Source organism: Lichenostomus cassidix, chromosome 20 (genome assembly GCF_008360975.1).
Source record: "Lichenostomus cassidix isolate B80296 chromosome 20, HeHo_3.0, whole genome shotgun sequence".
In the NCBI taxonomy this organism is placed as follows: Eukaryota; Metazoa; Chordata; class Aves; order Passeriformes; family Meliphagidae; genus Lichenostomus; species Lichenostomus cassidix.
Genome location: NC_139500.1, coordinates 10,346,425 through 10,373,566, shown reverse-complemented (window position 1 = coordinate 10,373,566; position 27,142 = coordinate 10,346,425). Strand labels below are relative to the sequence as shown.

The following is a 27,142-nucleotide window of genomic DNA, read 5'->3' as shown; positions in this document are numbered from 1 at the left end:
CTCATTCCTTTGCCTTTAACTTTTCTTTTTTTCCCATAAACTATTTAGGAAAAAAATTGCCGAGTATGTAAACTAAAGATCATTAGAGGTTGTGTAGGGTTTTTTGTTACTTTTTTTTTTAAATACTAGATTCAGCAAAATATTGTTTCCTCCTAGGCTCTGGGTCTCTATTTAGATGATTTTTAGCTCTGGTTTTTTTTTTATTTATATATTTATTCATTAGAAAGGCCCACAGTCAAGGAGAAGGGGAACTCGGGGTTATTAATCTTTCCTGTCATCCATTCACAGATGTGAAGTTCACACCACAGCAAATGTGAAGTCAGCAGTACCCACAAGGTGGAAACTTCAAGCAAAGCAGGCAGCAAGGAACAGGGGTGGGAGAAGGAGAGCAGGAGGGGAAGAGGAGAAAAAGAGGGAAGAGGAAAAAACAAAAAGGACGAGGGAGTGATGAATGACAAAAGGGAGGGGAGAAGGATGGATGAACAAGAGAAATGGGAAGAGAAATGAGAGGGATGGGAAAGGCTAAAGAAAAAAGACAGATAAGGGAGAAGAAAGTCTGACGAAAGAGTAGGGGAGAAATGAGAGCTACTGAGACAGAATATTCCAGACAGGGTGTTAGCGTAGCTGGGCCTGTGTGGGTGCTTGGATATCCTGAAGATGTAAAGGGTAATCACTCTCCCAGCATGTATATGCTATTGATATGTTAATATAATTTTCTTTTTCATCTGAAAGCAATGAAGTTTTCAAACCGCCTGATTAACTGGGTCTGGCTGGTCCTGTGCATGGCCATGTATTCACAAACAGACGTCATGTATAAATATTTATACCCTACACACAGTATCCCATAAAACAGCAGCCAGCATTAAAAGTCCTGTTAGTATTGATGTGACATTGGACAGATGTGTTTGTGCCGATATAACCTAATGCAATATCAATCCTAATACAGTTTTTTTGGGGGGAAAACAAAATGTAGACAGGTAGCATTAATAGAAACAGTGAGTATGTGCTATTAAAAATAAGCCCATGATAGTACAATATGTGGGGTCTGAGATCCCATTTAGCTACAGGACAGTTTTTTTGCCATTATATAATTTATTGTAAAGGGTGTTTGAAAGTAAGTAATTTCTCAGTTGTGATGTGAGACAGCTCCTAATATATGCTTAAATATTCACACATCCTCCAGATTGTTAATTCATTGGTTTAGTTAATTTACAGTCAGATGGAGAAATAACCCCTGGAAAAAAGGGACTGTTTTGGGCAGCTCACAGGGGCAGTGACAGGATCACCCAGCTGTGGTCCCATGGCTGTTCCTCCTCTGGTTGTGCCCAAAATTCTGCAAGTTCCTCAGCAGTTTTACACCACGAGATGCACAATTTAGTGGGGATGGATCCCTCTGGGGCTGGGGGCAGGATGAAGAAGGACAGGTTGAAAAGCCTCAGCTTCTCTGTACAAGTCAGCAAAAGCAGCCAGGGAGTTCTGCTTGTTTTTCCCTCTGAAAAGATTTCAGAACTCTTGCTGGTGCTGGATAGAGAGCTTATATCTGTCTGCTAAAGTGAAAATCTATCCTAAAGGTACTTTCAGAATGTTTACTTCTTGTTTGTAGGGTAGGGAAAAACATCTCCTAGAGTTTACAGAAATCTTGCTGTCTGTTGCTGGAATATGTCTGTGAAACATTGCTGAAAGGGTAATTTTATTTTTATTTAATTTAATTAAATGGGCCCCATCCCTCATTCAGCTACTCAGGGAATAACTTGTATTGATGTGCTGCATTTTGGTTGATTTACCAGATGAGCTGCTAGACACACTTGTTTACTGGATTTTTGGCATTCAGAAGATCTCTGCAGGTTTCTGTGAGATGTTGTGTATCCATTAGAGGTTTTTGGTGTAATGCATTGAGGGTCAGTAGCTCCAGGACTTGTGTCTGCTTTCTTCTTGTATCAGTCCATAATCATAATACTAGAGATTTCTATGCTTGGGTAAATCAAGGAAATAGCTATGTAATCTATACCAGATGTTAATATTTACTGTGCAAGGTGATTGAGTCTTGCTGTTGCTGAGCTCATCCTGACAGAGCTGTGCAATTAGATTTTTCCTTTGCTCTGTGCCCAAGGAGTGAGGATGGAGGCTGTGCCTGTGGGAGAGACCCTGTGCTCATGTCTATTAAAAATCTCCTGTGTAATGTTAATGTTGCTCATTAGGAAGGGAGGAATATCAGCTTTCTGCTACCAGGATTCTCACAAAATTGGAATTTGTTGCTCTCACTTAAAGGTTCCCACTCAGAGTGGATGTACTGAATAATGCTGGTTATGAATGGGCCAGAAATAAGCCAGGGGATTTGGGGGTAAATCAGTGGAATTAATTTGACTTCAATTATTTTGGTTTCATTTACAGTAGCTGGGACGTTAGCCCTTTTTGCTTGAGGACTGAGTTTCTGCAAATTAATTCCAAAACCTCCACAACCCAGCACACTTCATCTCCAACTCTCCCTAGCCTAATTCTCAAATTCCTGATTGAATGCCACTTGCTAGTGAATTTCTGGCTTTGGTCTCTTGTATATATAAGTGACAAAATTGGTTTTCTTTCTTCTTTGCAGGGAAAAAGTAGAAACGAGACAAACTTCCCCTCCCTTCTGCAAAGGTCCAAGATAGAAAAGGATTAAAAAAAAAAAAAAAGGAATAAAATAAAAAATATAGCTGTACTTTTCCTCCTCTTTGGAAGGACCTCCCACTGACTATGTCATTATCTGTCTCATGTAGGATATTGGATTCAGGATCTATAGCAGTGAGCTATGTTGGTATTGAATCTCATTTGATTTAATAAACCTCCCTTGTCACTTGCCTGCTCAGCCTTTCCAGCCTTTTCCAGGCATTAGGAGCTCCTCCATAGTTTTGGCTGCAGAGGGATACAGGAGGCATTGCCCTTTTTATGTGGCCATGTGGGGATCTTCACTCTCACTTGGAAATGCAGATTTTTGTTGTGCAATTTTAGCTCCTTCCTCTTTCCCTCCCTTCATATACAACCTGTGGCCCATTCCACATGTAGGCTGCTGAATTAGCTTACTTATTTTCCTTATTCTCCATACTTGGCCCAATTTACAGCAGATCTGCTCATAATGAAATATTTATATAGAGCAGACTGGATATATGGAATTATTTTACGTTTCTCCAGTGTATGAAGTATAGTTTTGGAGATAATCTGAAGATTTTTGAGGGGAAGGAAGGGAACAGGGAATAAGATTCAATTTCAAGTGAAAAGGAGCATCAAAAATGTTGTCAATGGATTTTTCAATATTTTAGAAAAAGGAGGATATATAGAGTAAAATTTCAAAGCTTGCAAAATTAACTACATAGCAAAATCCATGCTTCAGGAAGAGAGAAAGCTTTTGGAACCTGCCTTTAATTTTCAAATGGGAGTTCTTAGGCTGGATGTGATGAGGTTTGGCATGTCTCTTGGCATGTGTATGGGTAGGCAAACTCTGTGTCTGTGGGCTCTAATTTCCCTAGAAGAATTTGAGTAAACCTTTCTCGAGCCAATAGGAGTTAAGTGGGTAGTGAGGAACTGTTCTATGTCTGCACTGAACTTGGAAAAAGTGAAATGCTGCTCTAACGTGTTCAGGAGCAGGCAGAGGTGGGATTTTGTCTTGGGGACTGGAAAAGGCTGAGGTTTGATTGCAGGCAGGCAAACTGGCAATGCCTTTTGGCTTGTTTTAAACACAGACTGTGAGTAGGTCTGAAAGATATTAACCTTCTGTGAGTTCCATTAAAATAGGGTGCTCAGGGCTAGAGGGTTCTAGCTACAGGAAAAAAACCCATTTCAATGAGCATAATGCCTGATTAGACTCCAGAGAATCCACCAGGATAATAGGAATATACTTACCAATACCTTCTTAGAGCCTGTTGTAATGGGGAGGAACCAAAGATTTGATGTGAACCTGTAGGGTATGATAATTGGTGGAATAATTTGCTTTGAAAGCAGAATGGGGTTGGAAGTTCAAGTCCTATACATCCTCACTGGTTATTAATGCATCCCTAAAATTTACTCCTTTCTCTTACAGGTTGCTAACTCAGAGCTAGCAGTGAAAATCCCAGTGATTTCCAACATAGGAAATGGTTTTTTGACCACTGAAATAACTGGAGTGACTCTTGGAGAAAAGAGCCACATCCCTGCCCTAAACACAGTGATGGCATTTGGGACATCTTGTCCATCAATCCTTTTGCTTTCATAAACATGTTTGTCAATCTCAAAAACTGCTGCATCTCCTAAAGCATCCTCCAAGATTCCAGGCAATGGGAAAGGTGAGAACTGTTGCTTTGAATTGTAAAATCCCTGTATCCATAATGCATGAAAGGACCTGTGCCACAGCACAGGGTTTTAGTCCTCCTGCAGCTCTGAAAATTGGACAACTTCATAGTCTTTGATGAAAATATAATGTACCTTTGCTGCCTTTTGAGTAGTAAATTATGAATTTGAAAGTGACAAATATTAGCAACCTGCCTTTATTGCTAACAAAACTGGGCAGGAAAGAAAAGGACTCTGCAGAGCCTTTGACAGAATGTTTAATAACTTGTGATTACTGTTTCCCAGAGGTGATGTGTGTAATATGTATTTTCCCTCTTTCATTTTATCCCAGCACTTCTGCTGGAGACTGCTATGGCTCTGCATTCCTGAATTTCTTCCTCAGTCAAAGATTAGATAATTTGGGCAACCACAGTCAAAGTCAAGCTGGCACCCCTTCTGCTTCTTTTTAAAAATTGCACCAAGCTAAAATTGCTTTACCTTGGTGCAGTGGTGTGAAAATGGACTCCAGCCATATGAAAACAGTGAGAGATGAAACTTCTGCAGCTCTGGGGCAGCTGGGACTGAAACAGTGACAAGCATTTTGCAGATGGATGGAGACTAATCACACAAAATGCAAAAAATGGACTCCATCCCAAGGGGATTCTGCTGGAAGAAAATAATTTTCATTGTGAGTCCTTTCCTGTTCTGGAATCTTTAAAATTTTGGATGGCTTTGGTACCTTGGCATAGGAATGTTCACAGATTTGTACATAAGAATTGATCACTAGATAAAATTTCAAGCAGGAACGTTCTTAACCTTGATTAAAAATCACTATCTTGGGCTTGGCAGCTAGAGCACCCTTTTTGTGGATGTGAAGGAAGAACAGAGGATGGGAAGGAAGGTGTGGCCCTGGAGAGAGATGGAGACTGGCAGGAGCAGAGTCAGGGAGGTGTTCAGGGATGCAGTTCCAGAACCAGGTGCTAACAGGCTTGAGGCAGCAGGGTTTAGGGAGATTTTATCAATAATCAGGAACACTTATGGTTAAAACCACCAGGGTGAAGGCTGAATCCACATTGTACTATGAGAAATGATCCCACAGCTTCCAGACTTGGAGGGAGGATCACATCTGCTCCTTTGCATCTGTTCTTGTGAATGTAGAAAGGCCTGGTTTGATTTCAGCTGAGCACTGCTTGGCACCAGCAGCAGGGCAAGGAAGGAGTGCAAACCCTCAGGAACCACCTCTGGTGTAAAGACAAACACTGGAGAGCCAGCCAGAAAGCCCAGCCATGCTATGGAGAAGTGATGGAGAAGTTTCCCTTCTTTCATCCATCTATCAGTGTGGAACACAACTCAAAAACTTACTTTGAGGGAACTTCTTGGGATGCCCCATCCCTGGAAGTGCTCAAGACCAGGCTGGATTTGAGCAACCTGGTGTATGGAAGGTGTCTTTGCCCATGGCAGGGGTTGGAAATAGATGATTTTAAAGGCCTCTTCTGACCCAAACCATTCTGTGATTCCATGTTATGATTTTATTTTTTCCCCAGGGAACAAGCCCCAAAACTTCTCCCAAGTTAAGGGTGATGAATCCTCAATCATCACAGAAGTTCATTGGCAGCACGGTTTGGAGCTAGTTATAAAATGTAAATAGCTTTTTCAGCATGAAATATTTCATATTTTAAAAATTAAGAGAGTGTTATTTACTCTCTTCCCCTGCCCACCCCCCCATGACTGGTGTTGCTTATGTGCTGTTGGCAGATGGGATGTGGATCATTTTAATTAGATTTTATTGGACTGTTATACGGCCCATAATTGTGATCATTACTCATTTTCACTGTGGTTCAGACAGATCCTCTATTTAGACATGATGATATTTTGATGAGACAAGCCCCATGTAACTTGTTATGTTAGGGGCCAGGAGCCAAAGCAGTGCAATGAGGTGTTCCACTGCATAGATTTTGGAGTAGATTAATAAATGGCCTAATGGTCAATTTGTGCTCCTAATTGTGCCCCAGATTGTGGATTGTGGGCAGAAGGTCTCTCTGGGCTGCAGGAGGCAAAGAGCTGTCCCAGCTGAAGCCCAGGGAGCAAACATGGCACAAAGAGGGAGCAATGCCCCATTTCACCCTGAGGCAGAGGGACAAACCCACTGCTGGCAGCAACAACTGACCTTTTGCCAAACCAGAGCTCTCCTGCTCCTGTTCACACAGTTCTGTGCTTAGTCCCATGGGTTTTTCTCTGTTTCTGTTGGGTTTTTTTGCATGGCTGCTCTTGCACATCCCTGCAAGGGGACAGGGAGAAGAGGTTCATCTGAACTGAGAACAAATCTGTTGTAATTTTCTCCAACCAGGAGCATCTTTTCTCCTGCTGCTGAGCCTCTGCTGCTTTTTGAGCAGCTGTGCTCAGGCACTGAGATGTTCCCTTTACTTTTTCTACATCTCTTTGGGTCCTGCCTTCTAGTAGCAATGAGGGTGTTCTGGCAAAGCCTTTTGCAGGAGCTGTGATCCATTGTCAGGCAGAATCATCTTCTCACCTGCACCCCATGGTCTCCTTATCATTCAGGGATCAGTCTTAGCTTTTTCCTCGTGGTTTTCCAGAACCACAACTGTATTTGGATATAATGCCTGTGGAGAACCATTCCATCTCTTCCTTTGTGTTCTGAGGACAGCAGGAAAGCCATGCACTACTGCCAGGATTCATGGTTCAAGGAAATTGTAAAAAATATGTGAAAGAAGGAATTGGATACTGAGGCTTTCCCCCCATTTCTGAATAAAGTTGTCCTTGGACAACTCTATAACAAACACTTCCTTAAAGAAAATAACTGCTGACCTAACTCCACTGCATTTCCACAAGCCAAGGCCGTTGGAGAAGTAAAAATGTTTCATTCATGGGCTTTGGGGTGCAAATACTCCCAGCTGCTGTGCACAAATGTTATCTGAGCTGTGCCTGTCTCTACCCCAGGAACAGATAAGGACAGGGGATGCTATGAATGGTTCCAGCCTCCAGCAAGAGAGTGAGGAATTCTCCTGTGGCATCTCCACACTGGGGTGGGATGCACAGGATTTGACTCAGCCTGCTCCTGTTCATCTGGACACACCTTTGAGAGGATTCTGTTCAGGTACTGCCTAAATATTTTATCCTTGAATTGAACAAACATCTCAAGCAATATTTTAGTAATAATAAACTCTGATTCCACTTTGCATATGCAAAAACTGGAACCACCCCTCCAGTTTCAGGTCTGCCTACAGATTTTCTTGCTCTATGCAAGCTGGGAAGGAGATGAGCTCCAAGGAAAAGGGGAATTGGCACCTAAATCCACTAAGAATTTAGTGCCATCTTCATCCTTTATTTAAAACAAAGAAAGCCCAAAATATTATATCATTTCTATGCAGAGACACAAGCTGTATTTCTCTTGTGCTCATTCAAACAGATCCACTGAGATCTAGATGTGACTTCTGGCAGGGCTGTTGCAGATTCCTCCTGTGTTATTTTGAGGTCCAATTTAGTGCTCAGTAACTCACCTTAACTTCTTGCTTCATTTTCTCCCTCCACTTCTTTATACCTGGAATTCCTGTCCACTTCTTGCCAAAAAATAAATGTGATGACAGATTCCTTCTCTACTTTTACCTTAACTGTCTTTGCTTCTTTTAAATTATGAATGTAACTCAGCAGGATATTATAACAAATGGAGAGACAAAACAAACTTACAGGTCACTTCTTTGGCCATTATGCTCTGGCTTATATTCAGTGATACTCTCACAGCTGAAAAATAGAAATTAATCCAAGTCAAATAATCTTTGTAAAAGAATCAGTTACAAACTTGTCCTCTCTTTTTTCTTTTTCTTTTTTTTCCTATTTTTTCTTTTTTTGCTTTGTGTTTTTGGGTTTTTTTGTGTTTTGTTTAGTAAAAAATTATTCTAATTTATTAAAAAACACTCACTTTCACCTTTTGGTAAGTGATTTATGTCTGTAGTTTTTTCTGGGACTTGGAGCAGCTCACCTTAGAAAATTATTTTCCTCTTTTGGTTAATGTTAACAGACTCCAAATCTCTGTTTGCTCCATGGGATGAGAGAACCTTTCCTAACAAGAGAATAATAATCACTAGATTCTGGTATGACTTTTTACAGAAAGAATGTGTACTAAAATGGATGAAACATCAAGCTTCATTTACTCATGCTGACTTCTCAAGTGAGTAATTGCTAAGCCATGATTAATGTCACCCCAGAAAGCTGGCATGCTTATTTGAGAACATATTAATGAGTACAGTTTTATTATTATTCAACCAATTCTAATACCTTCATGTAAGCCTTATCTTTCTCTATTGTAATATTTGGGATTTTTTTCCATTGGCTTTACCATATAAGTTTGAAGATGAGTAAACATTGACTTCCCAAGACTTTAAGAGTCCCCAGTGAGCTGATGCCATTATAGAGATCATAGCTGCACCTTTCCTTGTGCCATTCAAACTTGTCTGCTCTTCACTGGGTCTGTGATGGATGCTGTGGGCACATGGGATGTGCCAAACTGTTACACCAGGAAAATTGCAAACATCTTTTTAATTTGGCTCCTGATAGTGTTCTTGACTAAATGGTGCAGATAGAGAATACACCAAAACAAAACTGGAATCACCTAATGGATAATTCATGGGAATTTTTCACTGCAAGTGAGTGAGGAAGCTTTTCCAAGCCGCTGAGAAAAGTGGATTGATTTTATCTGGTTCAAGGTAAGCCATGGCCTAGAATTCAAGTGATTTAAGGTTAAAACTCGTGTGTTCCCACATGCTCTGCAGCCTGCTGAGTTTCACCCACAACAAGCACAAGGCCAACACCTCTGAATTTATGACTGTTTTAAGGAGGGTTTTAAGTTAAAATGTGACCTTCTGTTTCAGACCAGCAGGGTTTGGTTCTGTGAAAGCTGTTTTGTCAGTGGTTAGTCCTGCCATGTCCCTGTGAGAGGGTTCAGAAGGAAATACAGAGATTAACTATTGCATTACACTGGACAAAGAATTAGGAAATCTCTTGATGTTGAGTGGGTGATGAGGAGGTGGATAAAATTGCATATTGTTAAATGCAAAGCAAAGGAAATGGGGGAAATCAGTCCTAACTTTTTTAAAATAATTTTTCAGTAATGGTCTTTAAACAAGATATTGGTGCTCAGGGAAAGAGATCTGGGAGTTATTTCCTTAGAAATGTCTCTGCTGTTCACTCACTGTGGATATCTTTGCCATGCCCAAAGCCTGAGGAGTCTGTGAGGTTTTTGTCCTCACCTCAAGTGCATGGTTAGAATGGAAAAGCTGCAGTGGAGGTGATCAAATATCTGATATAATTAATAACTCTTTATAGAGATATCAACTTTGGGTCCTGCATCTGGGAAAAGAAAACCTGTCTGTTACAGAGGTGCATAAAAACCTGAGCTGCCAGGAGAAAGGATGCGGGAAACAGCTGATCACTGTTGCTGACATGATAGAGCAAGGACTGTCAAAACAATTCATCAGGTCACAGAATTAATATGAGCAAACTAATTTATATTATCATATGATGCATAGTTACAATATGGAGCTACTTGCTATGAGATAATGGGATGTGTGAAGTTTACCTGAGTTCAAATAGCCTAATTGATGGGAAAAAAATATAATCACTGGACACTGAAGATACTTTCACATGTTTTGCATTGCTGAATATAGTTGATTTGTTCCTGCATTCTGTTTTTCCCAAGCAGGCTGCTCTTGGAGGAGGGTTATGGGAGCAGCTAAACTTTTCACCTGCCCCTGTTCTGTCATTATGTTGTAATGATTTCAGGAGGGATGTGAAAAGGATCCCCAAGGCCTGACATCTCCATTAATTCCCCTTCAGGGGACCAAGAAGGGGTCAGAGAAGCAGTTAACTCAGAGGCTAACACTTTCAGGCCTGCACTGGCTGTCACCTGGATGAATTTGTCTCAGCAAAGCCCTGCTGAAGTCCCCAGGAAATACTTGCCTGCAAGTTGCTGCAAAACCTGAGTTTCTTTCTGTGTTGCCCTGGACAGGAATGGAGGAATGTAATAGCAGGATGGCAGAAAAGGGGAAAAAGCATGAGGGGAAAATCAGCAAAAAGAACAGTGCAGCTTTACCTAATGAGGGCAAATCAGATAAGGAAATGTCTGGCGATGTTCACAATAATTCAGACATTGTCCCAGACCTTAATTACTGGCACAGGCAACTGTGGGGCTGCTAGGAGGGAGGTGGATGGTGTCTGTGCAGTCCATCTGCTGCCTGCAGAGACGGGAATGTTCCAGGCCAGGTGTTGCTGAGCATTGCTCTTGTCTAGCAGCAAGATAAGTTTAATTAAAGGGCTAATTATTCCCACTCTGGAACGGACCTATCCTTGTGGTTACAATCACATCCTAAGTCTTTCCTCTGGTGTTCATGTATCAGACATTTATCTTCCATTGTCACATTACTGACTTGTTTTGCTTAAGTGAGGACAAGCCTTCGGTGCCTGTGAAAATTGGGAACAAAGGGAATTGGCCAGGCTTGGGTCTAGGTGATGCTTCATTGTAATGGCATTTGTCAGCACAAAAAGACACTTCATGCTGGTTTTCTCTCCAGTGAAAAAGGTATTTTACAGTTGTGGTAACTAAGGGCTTGGATCAGTGGGGAATTGGACCCAGATGTTTGTGTTCTGTTGCAACTATTAAAAGCATCAGGCAAAACTTCTTGCAGTTAAACCTGGAGTAACCCACTCCTGACTTCCACCAAGTTGCTGCATTTACTTCAGAATAACAGACCGTGGGATTATGTCTTTTGAAGTTTTATCCTTTTTTACAAGCAGTTTGAAAGCTGTGGTGTAACCCATGCTTGCTTTCTCTGGCTTTGTGGGCTATGGAGAGCTCTGGATCTCCTCACCACTGAAGGCACACAGTTTTCTGGCTCTAAGTGTTACAAACATGCTCTTCTTCAAACTTTCTTCTTCAGTTTCTGATCACACCTTTCTTTTGACACTCTTTGATCTTAATGAAAGACAAATTATTTAGGTAAAACCTGAGATCCAAGCCAGGGCTTTTTTCCCCCACAAACTCCTGAAATTTACTGTCCAGAGGCTGATGTCCTGTTTTCCCAGGCTCTGTAGAGTGGAGGGAGGTGGATCACCCCATTAACAGGTAGAAGAGAGCCATGTGTTGGGAAAAAGAGTCCTTCCAAGAAAACCTATTTTAAAAACAAGCAGATAAATTATATTTTTACATAAAGTTATTTATTTTACATAATAGAGTGAGGACCTTGGGGTCTTTATAAGCCCTGATTCCCTGGGAACAGGACAGGGAATGCTCTTCTGCCTAGTTATGTGGCTATGAGCTCTTAAACACAAGTGACCGTATCCTCCAGGCTAGAACCTTTATTTTATGTCATTTTGGACCTTTTGCTGGTAAAAGCTTTAAGTCAGGTCAAATTGATATGTGAGATTCTCTCCCCTCCTCTTGTGGCCAAACTTCAAAAACCCTATTACTCATCCTGCTTTAGCATTCCAGGCTTGCATTAATTACCTACTAATGGCTCCATTTCTTCGCAGGAAGCACTTTATATTTTACTCCTGGAGCCAGGAGAACCATCACAGTGGATGGCTAAGGATATTCACACGGTGTTTGTGACTTTAATACAATCCCTGAGTATTCCATGATTCTGTAATGTCTGTCACACTGGCTCAGCCCTGCTGCTGCTGAGCTGCCTGGGGCACTGCAGAGCAAAGGCATTCTTGCTCAGGCTAAAACAAAGCAGGGAAAAACCAAATAATGGATTCCAGCCCTAGAACACTACGGGAGAAGTGCCACTCCTTGACTAGGAGGGTTGTAAGAAGACATCTCTGAAACCACACAGCTTAAGTGATAGCAACCCAAACCCAAACATGTCTGCTGGTGGAGCAGGAATATGTGGGATGTGTGCTAAAGCTTTGGAGTGTCTTGTAGGACACGTTTGTGGAAAGACTGGGAAAGCTGAGAGACAGAAGTGCAAAACACACCACGAAAAGAATTTCAAGGAAACCTAGGGTGGGATTTTTGGGCTGACGTCTTGTCAGAAAGGCAGTGGTGTGAGCAGTTCTGAAGAACAATCCCTTCTCACCATTTATGCTATGGAAGGAAAAATTGGATGGTTTATGGCTTTTGTAAACAGAATCTGCTCATTGAGTCCACCTTCAATTATTTTCCATTCACATTAGAAAAACACCCTTACATGTATCTTCATTTTTTGGCTGTCAAGGTCAAAAAGGGATAATCTACAATCTCCTGAAGCCTATGCAAGCTGTATAGGATTTATTACACTTTGATAGGGAATAATTAGGCTCTGAGAACTCCTACCAAGATTTTCAACATAAACGTGTCTAATTTGCATCCCACAAATGTGATTGAAAGACAGGGAGAGTGAATTCCCTCAAAACCACAATTTAAAATTTCCATTCCTCAGGGAGACCTGAAAATGTAAAACAGTGGCAATGGGACTCAGACTTGACAGTGTTTATCTAAGGGGAGTTTCTTTTGTTCTAACTCAGATTTTGAAAATACAGTGTTTCAGCAGAAGGGTGGAACTCAGCAGTGGTGTGAAACCAAAGAAAAGGTACATGATGTTCTTGTCAGGATGAACAGGGGGAGGAAAGGGGCAGAAAGCAGTGGAAACACAATTGTTTGGGGACTTCTCAGAGAAGCTGGATGGATTTGGGTTTATGGGGTCAGATGGAATTCACTTGAAGGCGATGAAACAGACAGCAAATGAGGGTGTGAGGCTGTTTGATGTGTATGGAGCACCACGGTGAGCTGGGGGAGGTCCCTGATGGCTGTGAAAAGGCTGATGTTGCTCCAATCTGCTGGAAAGGCAAAGAGCAGGACAAACCATCAGCCAGTTGAGGCAGTGCAACTACAGCTCAGGGAGCTTCTTTTCTTGAATCTTCAAACATGGCCTTGAAAGGATGAGATGACAAAAAAATCAGAGTGAGTTTACACAGGACAAATCATATTTGAGCAACACAACTGCCTTTGATCAGGAAATAACTGTTTGTATGGTTATAGCACAGGAGAGAGGGTTTGTGGAACCAAAGCCATGGCTGAGCTGGGGCAGCAGTGGCAAGAGTCCCTCCCTGAGCAGGAGGTGGGACCTGAGCACTCCCAGGGGCTCTTTGTTTCTGTGATTTGTGGACTGCAGTAAATCAGATGCTGGACTGAAGTAAATGAGGAGCTGTCAAAACATGTTTATGTACCTTTTTATAAGAAGAGAGGCTGCTCCCTAACACCCAGAGCATAAATCAAACCTTCTCTAATTAAATGTGGTCAGAGGGAGGACCATAATCAGGAAAGGCACCTGGTCTGTAACTGGTCAGCAATGTCCCAGTCCAGAGACCTGAGCAAAGTATTTATATTTCCAATGTCAGTCTGGGGACCTGAGCAAAGTATTTGTATTTCCAATATCTTATAATAATAAAACTTCAAACAGTTTTGAAAACTTCAAACAGAATTCAGCCATGGTAGTGCAGATGTCAAAGAAAGATCCCCCTGATTTGAATTTTCCTACCCTGAGCTGAGGCAGACTCAGTTTGGAGCTTCCTTCCCTCATGCTGGGTGGCTGGGCCAGGACTGAGAGTGGCTCTATGCTGCCCTGACATGCTTCACCCACAGTGGAGGGACAGCAGAAGCCAAATGTGAGTTTTCTGGCATTGTCTAAGGTGAGAGTTTGAAGCTGGGAGGTCCAGATCCTACCCTGAAGTGTTCGGATTGCAATTCAGGAAGGATTGATGCATCCAGCTGGCTACAGAGCAGACCAATTTGGTAATTGTCCTGGACAGCCCTTGCCTTGTTTTAAGCTTTTTCAGGGTATTTAAGAAAGCTGTAGAGTAGTGTGAATTTAACAGCATTCAGGAAAGCCAAGAACCTTGCACCAGCTTCAGGGACTGTGGAGCTGGACTGCCAAAGGGCCTTTCTGTGTAATTCTTAAAATGCATGTCCAGGTGGGATAGCTTTTCTGACCTGTCAGGTGTTTACCTAAGTGTGTTTTGCACAGCAGATGCAATAGGAAAATCTTTTAAGATCAACCCCTGGCACTGAGTCCCCACTGCTCCAAGCAGTTTGTCAGATGCTGCATGTGGAAGCCCTTTGTGTTCATTATTCATGAGCACAGGTGAGGATCCAGGAGTTTTATGGACAATGAATTCTGAACTCCCAAAGAGAGAATATTTACCATAGAAACCCGAATCCAAGAGCTGAAAACAGCTGGCTGGGGAAGGTGCACACAGAAAGATTCTCTCATTCCTGGCTGTGGCTTATTCAGGCAGAGAGCTTGTTTACCTATTTTAAATATTTGACCTTTCTACTTTTTGGAAATGGTATTTTTTTCCTCCTAATTATGTGGAAAGAGCACTTCCTTTCAGAGCTCTGATGGACTTCTCTATCAATAGCTCCTCATGTTCCAGAACCTCACACCAGAGCCTTCAGCAAAGTCAGCATCCCTAGGACTTTTTAAGCCTGAGATGGGAACCACGTGGAGTTTAATCATTAATCACCAGTCTTTAATTAACAGCTCTGGGCTTTGAACAAAAGGCACTTACTGCAAGGCTGCTGAGGGGCCCTGAACTCTTCAGTGTGCCTTCATTTGGGGGACCTGGTGGCCTTCCAAAGGTGGAGCAACCTTCTCCTGGTGGGAAGGGTCACGCATCCCGGGAGCAGCAGATGTTTGTGGCCTGATCTCCATTTTCACAATTGCCCAATTTCACAAATTCTGCATGGCTGCAGGCTGGAGCTGGCTCAACGTGGGGATGCTGCCAGCTCCCTGAGGTGGGCAAAGAAACAGAGAATCTCCAGAGCCCCATCAGGTTCCTCCATCAGGTGAGGTGGGTTTTAACCGGAGGAAGGAAGGAAGAAAGTTGCTTCAGGCTTGGAAAATTTTATAGGGGAGTGTTCAAAACTGAGCACTCAGGAGAGAAAGAAAACATTTCTATAAAAGTTGACTCAGCCAATATTTTTCTGCATTCCTGCTGCTGTGATTGAAGATATTTGTTTTTAATATAGGTTTCTCCCATTTGTAGTCTGGCTTTCCCGTAGTAAAAACTAAAGGGCAGATCCTCAGCTGATATAAATTGGCTCCAGTGCAGTTAATGGAGCCATGCTGGTTGGTACCAGCTGAGGGATCTGGCTCCTGCTGCAGAGCTCGATATCCCCATTACAGTGCCATGATTACCATCCTAATTCAGTCAAATGGCTTCTCACAGTCATAAAACCAACCCAGAGGATGGAAGATGAAAGGACTTCCTCCCCAACAGACCCGGTGTTTTTCAACAAAATGTTTTCCTTTATGTCCTCTTTTGTCAGAAAATGCTCTTAAACAAATTTTTTTACATCAAATACACTCTCTCTGACAAATCTGTCCCTGGGAAAGGCTCTTTTTGGTTTTGGTGTCCAAGACAACCTTTATGGCAAACACAGTCAGGGCATGTTGAGGCTTGAGCAAGAGTATGAATTGGATCTTTAAAGGGCAGGGGTGATACTGCAGAGCACTCAAAGCCCCGAGGAAACCTTGACTTCTGAAAAATAGCAGTTCTCACACTGATGGGTAGAACATTGATCATTTTGCTCCTGCCCTGCCCGGTCTGGTTTTTCTTGTTCTGTCTGCACTGGGACAAAGAGCCAGTGGAGTTGTGTGGAGCTGTGTGCTCCCCTGGGGTCACAGCCATGGGGTAAAGGATGTGCTGGTGGTTTTCCTCCTGCTGATCAGCCCTTCAGCAGGCAGCAGGAGATGTTGGGCTTGAGGAGTGGGGAGTGTGACAACCTGTGCTGCCTCATTGCTTGGAGCTGTTGAGCACAGAAGGGAATAAACAGACACCAAGACCTAAATAAAGGCAGATGGATGCATAGCTAGATCCCTGGGATGAAATATTTTGTTTGCTGTAGCACTGCTGAGCTGCACATGGGTTTTTCTGTGCCAGACGGGATTTTTACAGGGACATTGCTAAATGGAGGCAATAAATTTAACTTTAAAGGACCATGAATTGAAGCTTTTGGCTAAAAGCTGAAATGCTGTTACTCTTTACTGGGCCCTTTTAACTTCACTTGGAACAGGATAGTATATTTTACTTCTAAGGCCCTTGGAAGTTGAAGGCCCTGCCTGTGGCAGGTCTCCTTCAGCTCCTTGGGAGCTGAGACCTTGTGGAGAAGGGTGGTGGACTTTTCAAGGTGAATATGAGCCAATCCAGGTTTTCTGGGCGAAGGTGAAACAGAAAAATCCCACCAGTGGGTTAAGGAAAGCTGTGGGTTACACTTCTGCCAGCTGTGAGGAGTGCTGTGCCACTGTGAAATTAAATATAAGCACAGTTTTAAGTGCCAGAAGAGCTAAAAGGACACACACATATGTTTCAGAGGTAGAAAAAACAATGTCCAATGTCCTGAATTAGCATATTAGGCTGACTCTTGCTTCCAGACCCAAGCTGGTCCCCAAGCAGCAGGCACACAAATGCTGATTCAAATAAGTAGTTTTCCTGCACAGAAACAACCTAAACTATTCCCAGTTTTGACCCTGCTGGTGACACGATCCAATTTTAGTCTATTTATACCCTCTGCTGCTTTAAAGCAAAAACACTGGGTTTGCACTAAACTCTTTTCAGAAGCAGCAAAACTTTTCTAGCTAACATCTGGTTGCAGCGTACTGCAGCTGCTCCTGGAATGTGTCCCCAGTGTTTGAGTTAGCCCTGAGACTGGGATATTCTGCAAGTCCCTGGTCAAGGTGGAATTTGGCTGCATTTGGCATCCATGTTCTTCTCTCCTAGGTCTTTGAAAATTGTCAGAAATGTGTGGATCCAGCACAGGTTGGCAGTGGAAGCTGTCCTGGCTGGCTGCTCCCAGCCAAGGCTCTTGCAGTGAGAGGGGATTGTCTGCCTCATTCCAAGTGTGGTGTGGTTGGGGTCTGAATGCTTGGCTGTGGGAGGCTCTGGTTACCCAAAGGGATCAGGAATTTTACACTTTCAGCTGGTATTTTAAAAAAGCCTTTGAGAGAAGAATCCAGGCTGGCAGGCTGAGGGGATTGGAGGATACACACAGGTCTTACTTTTGTGATAGATGTCCCCATTTTTACACTAATTCAAGAAAAGGATGACTGAAATGGAAACCTTTGCAGAACCCAGGTCTTTATGCTTCCTCAGACAGACATTTGTGGCCAAGCCTGTCCCTGTAGCCTGCAGAGCCTGTGTTCTCCTGCTGTTCCTGCCCCACTCCTGGGAAGGGCAGCAGAGCCACTGCAGCTGGAGAGGTGGGTGAAGAACATGGCTGTTGGATCTAATCAGGAAAAGGAAAATTTGGAGCATATGGACCCCAATGTGGGGTCCAAGTACAACAGCTTGGTGAGTGTCCTGCAGGGAGACTTTTACTAGCACTGCAACAACAATTCATCATTGCCTGAAGGCTTGATGGGTCTGGTACTGCTTGTCTTAATTGACCTCGGCTGGAGACCTGAGTTCCAGTCCAGCTCAGTCACTGAGGATTTGGGCTGTGCCTGAGCCTTAAAGAGGAGATTTATCAGAGAATCCCATGATTAATGGAACTGAGGGATCTCTGTTCAAGAGTGGCCAGGAATTGAATTCTCAGAGCAGGGCTTTTGGCAGGTGTGAGGTGCTGGCAGAGGCAGACCTGAGCACTCGTGGGCTCAGTGGGGTGCAGCTCTGGCTGGCTGTGGGCAGCTCTGGAGGTCAGGGTGGAGCTCTGGCAGAACTGGAGGCACAAAAGTCTGGCTGTGGGTTTGGAAAAAAAGAGAAGGATGTGTGGATTATTAACCCTTCACCCAGCAGCTCCAAAATTAGGATTATCCACAGCCCTCTGGCAGAAAGGGCAAAAGCAAAATGAGACTCACAGAAGTTGCTGTTCCATTGTGAACGGTGATGGAGGGTGAGGAATAAATGAACAAATAAACAGAAATCACCAAATGCTTTCTTTCTTGCCTGCTTTTCTCCCACACTTATTTCTTCTTTCCCTCCGTGTCAACACCAAACAAGACAGACTAAAATTAATGGGGAAAGCAGCAATTAGCAAATTAGGTTAGCGGCGTGTTGCAGTGTGCCATGGCTGCCAGGTGTGAGGGGCTCTGGCAGTATATTTATTAATGGCTGTCAGAAAAGTGACACTTTGATGAATGAAGCTGGGTAATCGGCACCCTCCGACAGCGAGCACTGAGAGGCCTCAACATGCTAAACTGCAAAATCAAACCTTTCTGAACCCCTGTGCAAAAATACAGCTACACAAATTGCTGCAAGAGGAACGTGTTTTTCCATCAGGGATTCGAATTTACGTTCTCCTCTAAATACTATCTTTCTTTTTTTTCCCCCCTGTAACAATTTTGCTGGGGGAAAATTTGTCAGGCTGAGGGTTTTTCAAGGTTTTTGAAGATTTTCATTGGAATAGGGGACTTGAGAGTTTCTAAATACAGGCAGCTTGGAGCTGTGGGTCCTGCTCTGTGGTGTGGGTCTATCCCAGTAGCTCTATCAAAGCCAAGTGTGTTACCCTCACACCTTCTGGGCTTTACCCTTTAAGCATTAATGATCCATAAAGTGAGCTTGGGAACCACCTCTCTGTCCAAGATCTCAGTGTCTCTTGTCTGGTGGTCAGCAATTACTCTGTTCCTAATTAACACCACTGACCTGTGCTGTCCAGGAGCCCACATTGTGCACAGGAAAAGGTAAAATGTAAGTGTTTCATTTACAGGTGAAACATTTCTGGTTCACCAGTGGTGTTGTTGTATCCTGATGTTTTCACTCTTGATAATTTCAGCTTCGAGGCCCTTCTGATGAATATGTTGTTCCTGTTGGAAATGAATTAGATAAGTGATCATTTAGGGGCATCACTATGTGACATGTGACTGGCACTGGGTGTGTGTCAGGGTGAGGAACCACAGGGGAAGTGTTAATGCTGAAGGTTGTTGTGTAAAATCAGAGGACTCTGAGTACTCTGGACCCTGGCAAGAGTTTAGAGGAAATTTTCTTTTAAGTTTGGAGGTTTTTTCCATAAAGAAGTTCTGGAGAAGATTAATCTAGCTGTTGAGAGAGCATCTGGATAAAAGATCACTCTGCAAAATGCTGGGGTACATGGAATTTTTCCCCAGGTTTGCAGACCTTGAGTTGCACACTGGAGGTAGGGTCTGTGCAGCACTTCAATAGCAGAGCTGCTCAAATCCCTCAATTCCATGGAGAAATTGAATACATTTTTATAAAATCCTGGTTCTGGTTTTGGCCAGCTAAAACAACTGTGTAAGTTTTGATTAAAAACATGAGAATAAATGTAAATCATATCCCAGGCATTCATCTGTTCTTCTAGTTTGAAATGAAGCTGAAGGATCTTTCTGGAATTATCCATCAGGATCTGTGGGCTTGTTAAATTTGGATTGGCACTCAAAGCAAATCTGAAATTGTTCTCTTATGCTTTAATAATTGTATTTAGTTTCCTAATTTGGCTGGTAAGTTTATCTCAGAAGATAATTGAACTTTTAAAAGTATAAGCTGACCAGATGGTAGAAAATACTTCAAAATAAACTTTCTTCCTGAAACTTTGCTCTGTTTTCACTCTCTCTCTCTCATGAAAACAGTCTGCCTGCACAGCCCCAACCTGCCGAGGTGCACGTTCTTAAATCAAACAACTCCTGAATGGAACCAGCTCATTCCCTCTACATGGCAGAAGGCAGCAGAGCCATGCCAAGAAAAACCAGTGGTGCCACCAGTGCTGCTGGTTCCTCGTGTCAGCTTCTGCAGCAGGCTCTGTGTGCTGTCCCAGGCTGGGTGTGATGGGTTTGGGTGTCACCGAGGCTGCCCAGCTCGGGACATTCTGAGCTCTCTGTATGCCAGCAGTGGCTCTGGCAGCAGCAATCTGCCTCTTCCCTCCCTGCCAGAGTGATGCTTTCAGGGCTCAGCAGGCAAAAGGTGGGTTGTGCTTGTGGTGGGTAAAGATGGCTCTGGGTGAAATAATGTGTTGCTCTGAGGAGTTCTAAAACAAACAACAAAAAAAAAAGAAAAGGAAAAGAAGGGAATAGCTTATAAATAGTTCCATGGACAGGAAAAACTGTTCTTAAGTAGCTTTTGTCTCTTACTGCAGCTTTTATTGCTGTTACTAAAAGATGCATGAGGGTCTCATTTGGTTGCACCCAGGAGAACTGGATGACCAGGAGCAGACTCATGGTTGGTTTTTCTGGACTCTCCCAGCAGCAGTGGGCACAGCTCTGTGTTATCCACCCCTGGCTCTGCTCTCCAGAGCTGCCATCCCTGCTCTCCACAAGTAGCCTGGGCTGGAGCAGCCTTGCCAGCCCCACCTGGTGAGATTTAACTCCACTGCTCAAGTTCTTGTGAGTGTTCCCAAGTTTTGGGTAAGTGCAGTTCTCCAGTTTCACCAGGGATCTGGAGAAGTTTATGGGTGCATTGCAGATCAGCAAACCCAGGTTTTCCAAGTCCTTCCTTATGTTGCTTTACCCTCTTCATCACTCACTCTAGCCAGATTTTTTCCCAGTTTAGAGGATTTGCTTCTCTTCATGCTCTTCATATATGAATTTTCAGAGTCTTCTGTCAAAGTAGAAGCAGACACCTGATATTTTCTCCACTTTTTGGTGTTTATAGCTTACATTTATAGTTCTACTTCCCAGTGACCTGCAGTGGAGTCAGCAAGGGCAGCCCCTTGACTTTGCTCTGTGCTGTGGTGGGGAAACCCCCCAGCTCCAGTAATCCATCACACTGCACTGATGGCAGCTCAAACACTAACCAAAGATAAATGGCTTGTCTGGGGGAGCTTGTCTTACCTTCACAAGGGAACATATTGCCAGAAATTCCCTCTGTGTTGGCTGGGTGTAACTGGAGGGTGCTGCTGCCCACTGCTCACTGTGCAGAAATGCTCTGTTGCCATCAGTGCTGCTCCTGCTCCCCTGGCTGGGCTCTGGCCACCCTCCCCTGCATGAACACAAGGATTTTTTCATGTGCTTGGTATGCACCTGCCCAAGCTGTTTTCTGTTTTCTTGTTGCACTCGGCTTGGCAGTGTTGTCATTTTCCAGGTACATGGTGTGTAATTAATGAGAATGTCATTTCCAGGTTGTTTTCAAAGACTAGATTGAGAGTCTGAGAAATTATTTCAGTCAATGCCTTAGGATTTTTGAACTTTTTTTGAAATGAAGTATTTTTTTAAATTAAGAAAACTGCAGGGATCCATCTGGAGAAAAATCACTGTGCTCATATTTTTAAGGACAGCAAGGCTTGACCTCCTAGTAAAGATGCTGAACTTGGCACCCACCAGGGCAGCTGGGTGCAGCAGGCAGGGCTGGCTGGCTCTTCCCCAGTCTGTGGCAGCACTTCCCTGTGTGGTGTAAGGAAAATTGTGCCCTTGTGGTGACCTTGAGGAGTGGTGGTTGGTTTTGCTGGGGGTTCTATCCCACCCTGAGCAGCTGAAGGGGTAGAAGGATATTCTGTGACTTGGCTCAGAGTGCTCTCACTGCCCCTAGGGCCTGCCTGGGCAGGGCTGGGCAGAGGTGTTGGCTGGGATATCTGTATTTTATTATACCTGTTACTTCTTTCACAAGAGTAATAAGTCTGCTTTATGGGAGACCCTGAGTGACTCCATAAGGAGCACAGAGATTGGTTTCAGCACCTTTGCTCCCAGGACATTGCTGTCCCCAGCCCTGGAGCAGAGTGCTCAGGCACAGACCCTGATGATGCATGATTGTGCTCATTCAGGGATCTTCTTGGCCACTTTCCTCTGAGCAAGTCCCCAAGAGTCTCTGCTGAGCCTTGTATTGACTTATACTTTGATTTTACTTCTCTGTTTGCAAAAAGGGAGGTCTGAAAGACTCTCAGGCAGCAAATGTTTCTCTTTGCCTCCTTTCTGCCTCTGTAATCACCTCTTTCTCTGCCCTGATCATTCCCCAAGCACTACAGCAGCACTGCTTTGCAGTAATGCTCCCTACAGAGCTCTTAGGGATTGGTCAAGGGAATGGTGGCTTTTCTTCACAGTGGGGTCACAATTCACACTTCTAGACTGTCCCTTTCCTCAGGGAGCATGGCATGCCCTGCCTCCACATGCCAGACAGGTTTATGTTTCAAATTTGGGCGAGTTTTCTCAAGAGGGCGAGTGTTTGAAAGCAATGAAGTTACTGTTGGCTTTGGGGGGTTTTCTGAGCATTGTGACTGTTTTATTCCCACTGGTGTGCAGGTGTCTCTGGGGTGGCTGCAAGGCTGAGTGTGAGCCTGCCTCTGGTGATCTACAGAGTGTCAGAGCTGCAGCTGCCATTAGTGCTAATGGGCTAAACCCCCTCCCACCAATCTGGGGATAGGCTCCTGCTAATTGGGTACCAGCCACCCCTGGGACCTCTGGGAGGATGATGCATCCCAGGAGAGGCTCTTCCAGTGCTAAAACACCTTGGGATAAATAAATAAGGAGCTAAAGTTAGCCTCTGGTTCAGGGAAAAATAAATAAGGAGCTAAAGTTAGCCCCTGGTTCAGAAAGGCTGATTCAGTGCCAGCATTACAACACTGGGAAATCAGGTTCCAGTGATGCCAACCTTTATCCTCCCGGTGCTGGCCTGGTCCATGGCAGCACAGAACCATCTCTGGAGCCATCCATCAGCACTCAGGCTCACCTGGATGATGTATGGTGCCCATAGATCCTTATAGCGGGAGTGCACTCTGATGTATTGCGCCAATACATCACGGACAGAGCTCACCCCCGTGATGTATGAGTGCCCTGAGAATGGATTACTCAAATGCTGGTATTGTTCAGGGATAAAGCCAAGCCAAGGAGTGGATTCAATTTAATTACAGCACAAATGGTAGCCTGGTGCCAGGAGCACTTTGGTGCTGCCTATGGAGATACGAGCCGTGGCTGTGGTGCTCTTGAGTCCCACTGCACAGTACCAGGAGAAGAGGTGCCATGTTTTACAGAAATGGTCATTTCCCAGAGAAATTCTGAAAGATCATTTGGAGAACTCTGTAGAGCACGTTGTGCAGTGTGCAGGGAGCTCCTGGGTGAGCAGTGGTGCAACCAGGGCAGGGCACTCCTCCTGCCTGGGAGATGGGAGCTGTCAGGGTGGCTCAGCAGTTTGGAAAGTGTGAGGCAAGGGGATTTTCTTTTGGTCACTGAAAATTGCTGGACCCGTCTAAGCAGAGTGAAGTACTCACTGTCAAAATACTGTCTTCTCCACCCAGAATCAGGCTTTGAATCTAATATTCCATGTAAGTATTGTCTGGTTTTATAGGTGGGTGTTTTAATTTGACCAAATTGACCAAAATTTGAGCAAATGTGAAGGGAATATTCTGTTTTTTCCTTGGGCTCTCTTACACAGATGTATCAAAAACCTGAGGAGAGGACACTTAGACCATTAGGACACACCTTTGGCCATCATGTGTGGGGAAATTCCAAGTGATAGAGCCCAATGCAGAGCAGTTTTGTAAAGAAGGCAGAAATTAGGAAGTAATTCCTATGAAAATCTTCACTGGGTGCTTGTCTCTTACTCTTTGCTTCTCTTTTTCACATCTCTTTCTGCCGCTTGGTATTGAAACAAAAATGTACCCCAGCTTTACTTTAAAATCAACTTTACTTCCAAATAAAGCTCTGTAAGGTTGTCTCACGATCAGACATTTATTTTTTATAAGAAAAAGACTTCAATGTATGTTATCTGATTGCCAAAGGATGGCATGCTTTAAACTCTGCTTTTTGTAACATCCTTGTTTGCAATTGGAAGGTCCTCTGGGATCACACAGACTCTTGAGAGCTAAGGTGAAATTTCAGATATCATCTGTTTAATATATCATACCTATTATGAAGGCTCAAACCAGGTTATTTTAACTACAGAAGGGCATAAAAATGTCTTTTATCTTGAATGCAAAAGATAGAATCCTGCTTGCCCATGCTTCAAGAGGGTTTCTAAGTAACTATGACTTGACCCAGCCTATTCCAGAAGAGTTTCTGATCATTGATTACCAGAGATATTTGATTATTCTTTTAAAGCAATGTTGAGCCAGGGGTAACAAGGTGGCAGCAACACTTGATCCATGTCCAGTGTTTTATACCTATAAATCCAGGCATTTCCCAAGCAAGGTAAATACAAGTTTTGCAGATGAGAATTTGCAGCACAAACAGAAAAAGCAACTTGTTCAAGGTGATGTGGCAGACTGGTGGCAGGGTTTGGAAGAGAAGCCTGTTGGTCTGACTCACTCCTCCTCTGACACCTCTGTCATTATTTCCCTTCTATTATTATCTTGACATATCTGCTCCATGGTTTCAAATCAGATCTGCTCCCACCTTCCTATTGTTCATGGCTTGAAGGCTGTTATTTTTGATGGTCCTATAATGGAGAGGAAAATGGGACCATTTTCCTCCCCTTTTTTTCTTGTCCCATCAGTTTCCCTGTTGTTAACTCAAAAATGCTGATTATTCTTTATTTCTGGGTGCAGATTGAGCAAGGTTTGGTCTACAGACAGGAAGAGTGGATGCTCTGGAGAAAATTCTTTGCAGAGCACTACAAAGGTCTCTCTCCTCTCCCACGACTGCCCTATCTCAGCCACACCAGCAAGCAAACAATGCAGATACTTCTCCATTCAGTTGTTGCTTAAAATGCAAAGGAGAGGCTGTGTGCCTTGGGAGAGCAGAGATTTACAGTGCCCTGTGGAGCTCCTGTGCTTGCTCTCTTTGGAGAAGAACATGCAGTGCTCCTGGTTGTCCCTCAGGGCTCCTCCTGTCCCACAGGACACCTTGCTGTCCCCTGCAGGGCATGACCCCAGAGCTGTTTGTCTCTTCTGTGCTGCTGCTTTGGCTCCCCTGTGATGAGTTCATCCCCACTCTACCCCTCCGTGGCGTCTGTGGGTCACAGTGATCCTTATCAACTTGTGATAACTGTTGTAAAAGTGTCTATAAATAGAATTTCCTCCTGCCCAAACCCTCTTGCTAGCTCAGCTGTTTTATTTTTAACAGAAAAGCATGTTGATGCTAAGCAGAATTAATTTTATTTTTTTTTCAATCCCTCTATTAAACATAAAAAGATGCTGTGTCTGAGTAAAAACGAAAGGTGCCCCTCAGATATTTTTAAAGCTTCCAAAAATAGTCTCAAGTCTGTGACAAAGCTTATTGAGCAGGAATAGTGGCCAGCAATTCTTCCATGAGAAGGATCATGTCTCCTCATGCTCCTGGCTGAGATCTGCAAGAGGGGAGAAGCTTGAACAAAGACCTCTAAAAGGAATTGACTGAGGGCTGCTCTTTAAAAGGCTTGACAGCAGCACTGCCCAAAGGGTTTTGCTGGTGATCTCACATGTTTTCCCTTCTGGGCTTGACAGCTGCCCTTGAGGTTGAGAACTTCTTTCTGCAGTTGAGGTTTTGCTGGAGCCCTGCTGGGAGAGCTGCTGCTGGGCAGGGAGGGAAGGCAGGGAGCTCTCTGGGGCTTCCAGAACAGATACAGGAGCAGGAGGAGGATTTTTAACTTTGCCTTGTATGCACAACTGATACCGAACTTGGAATATTTAGTAAAATGTAGTTATTGTTTCTGCTGCTGCACCCCTGCAGCCCCAGGGTCAGAGCACAACCATATATGCCATGGATTAGTCTGCAGCACAAAGGAGGAGCAAGAGAATTGGAGGGGGAGAGAAGCAGAAGGGAGTGGGACTCTCCAAGGAGATATATTTTACAAGGTTTCCAATGCTTTCCCCCCCCATAGTGTGGGCTTTTGTCTCCTTACTCGTGGCAAATGCCAAGTCAAGTGTTCATGTGTTTGTGCCCAATGAGAGGGGAAAGTCTCTTGAGAACTTCTGAAAATCAAAAAAAGATAAACTGATTATTACTAAAATTGCAAAACAGTCAATTGCTGACTGCTGAACAGCTTATATGGAGAAGAGCGTTATAAAACAGAAGGAGGTTGTCTATTGTTCTCATTTAGAAAAAAACATGAACTTGTTTGAGTCCTAAAGTGCTTAATCAGCCTGGCTGCATGGTGTGTGAGTTCAGACCTCACCACAGATGAATTTCTGCCCCACTGAAAGCAAGGCTTTTCAGAGGGATGCAGCCACTTTTTCTCTCCCATGTGATAGAGCATGAGGGGTTGGCTTCTCATGGACTTCTTCAAGTTCTAGCAGAAAAGGGATTGGGTGGTAGATTAAGATCTGGGGCTGAGTCCTTACTTTCCTGTAAATATCCTGCATCCCCTCAAGATAATTGATTTATGGCTTTCAGCCTTGATTCCTCACCTGTTAAATTGGTAAGAATACTTTCTTTGTGCCCAATTTATTTTTATAGGCATCTCTTTCACAATGGACACTCTTCTCATCCGTTTGGTCCTCAGCACTCTGGAGAGAAGTTTACATTGCAGCAATCCTGATAACTCCCATTGAAATAAAACTACCAGAGACAGACCTAACCTGCCTGAAATGCTGATGCTTTAGCTAGAATTTGAATGTAAAGCTCACCAGGGTTTGGTGGCTGTCCTCTGCCCGGAGCTGTCAGCGAGCACCAGCAGCTGTCAGGATGAATGATGGATTAACAAACGTGTAATGATTTAGTCCCTCTCCAGGAACAAGCAATACTGCCAGAGTGACATGCATTCCAGATATGCAGAGGAGAGGGATGTGTGGTGTTGTCTCACTCAATAACACAGGAGCTGGCAAGTGGAGAGAGCAATGTTTTTCACCCATTACAGTGTGAATGTCTGTGAACCCCAGAAAATGCAGATTGGAGACATGAGGTTCTGATTTGCTTTGTTTTGTTTTTTAATTGAAGGGTGTGATTTGACAGCAGAACCTAAAACTTCTGAGCTGAAAAGCTTCGTGCTCTGTTTTTCCTTTTCTTTTTTTTTTTCTTTTTTTTTTTTCAGCTGATGTTAGTGAGGGACCAGCTGGGCTCACTGGACTCCACAAGGTACTTTT

At 43.6% G+C, this 27,142-nt stretch overlaps 1 long non-coding RNA gene across 2 annotated transcripts in view; it reads left to right on the top strand.

The window, feature by feature from the left end:
* Positions 1-27,142, top strand: part of LOC146428813 (uncharacterized) — a 73,751-nt gene that overhangs the window by 34,147 nt on the left and 12,462 nt on the right. Inside the window, exons 3-6 of one of the 2 annotated variants that reach the window (XR_014855989.1) lie at positions 4,055-4,295; positions 4,886-4,966; positions 5,823-5,918; positions 7,237-7,393. This is a non-coding gene — a long non-coding RNA (uncharacterized LOC146428813). Of the gene's footprint in view, positions 1-4,054; positions 4,296-4,644; positions 4,967-5,822; positions 5,919-7,236; positions 7,394-27,142 lie in introns of both variants that reach the window. The other variant, XR_014855988.1, reaches the window with a different exon arrangement.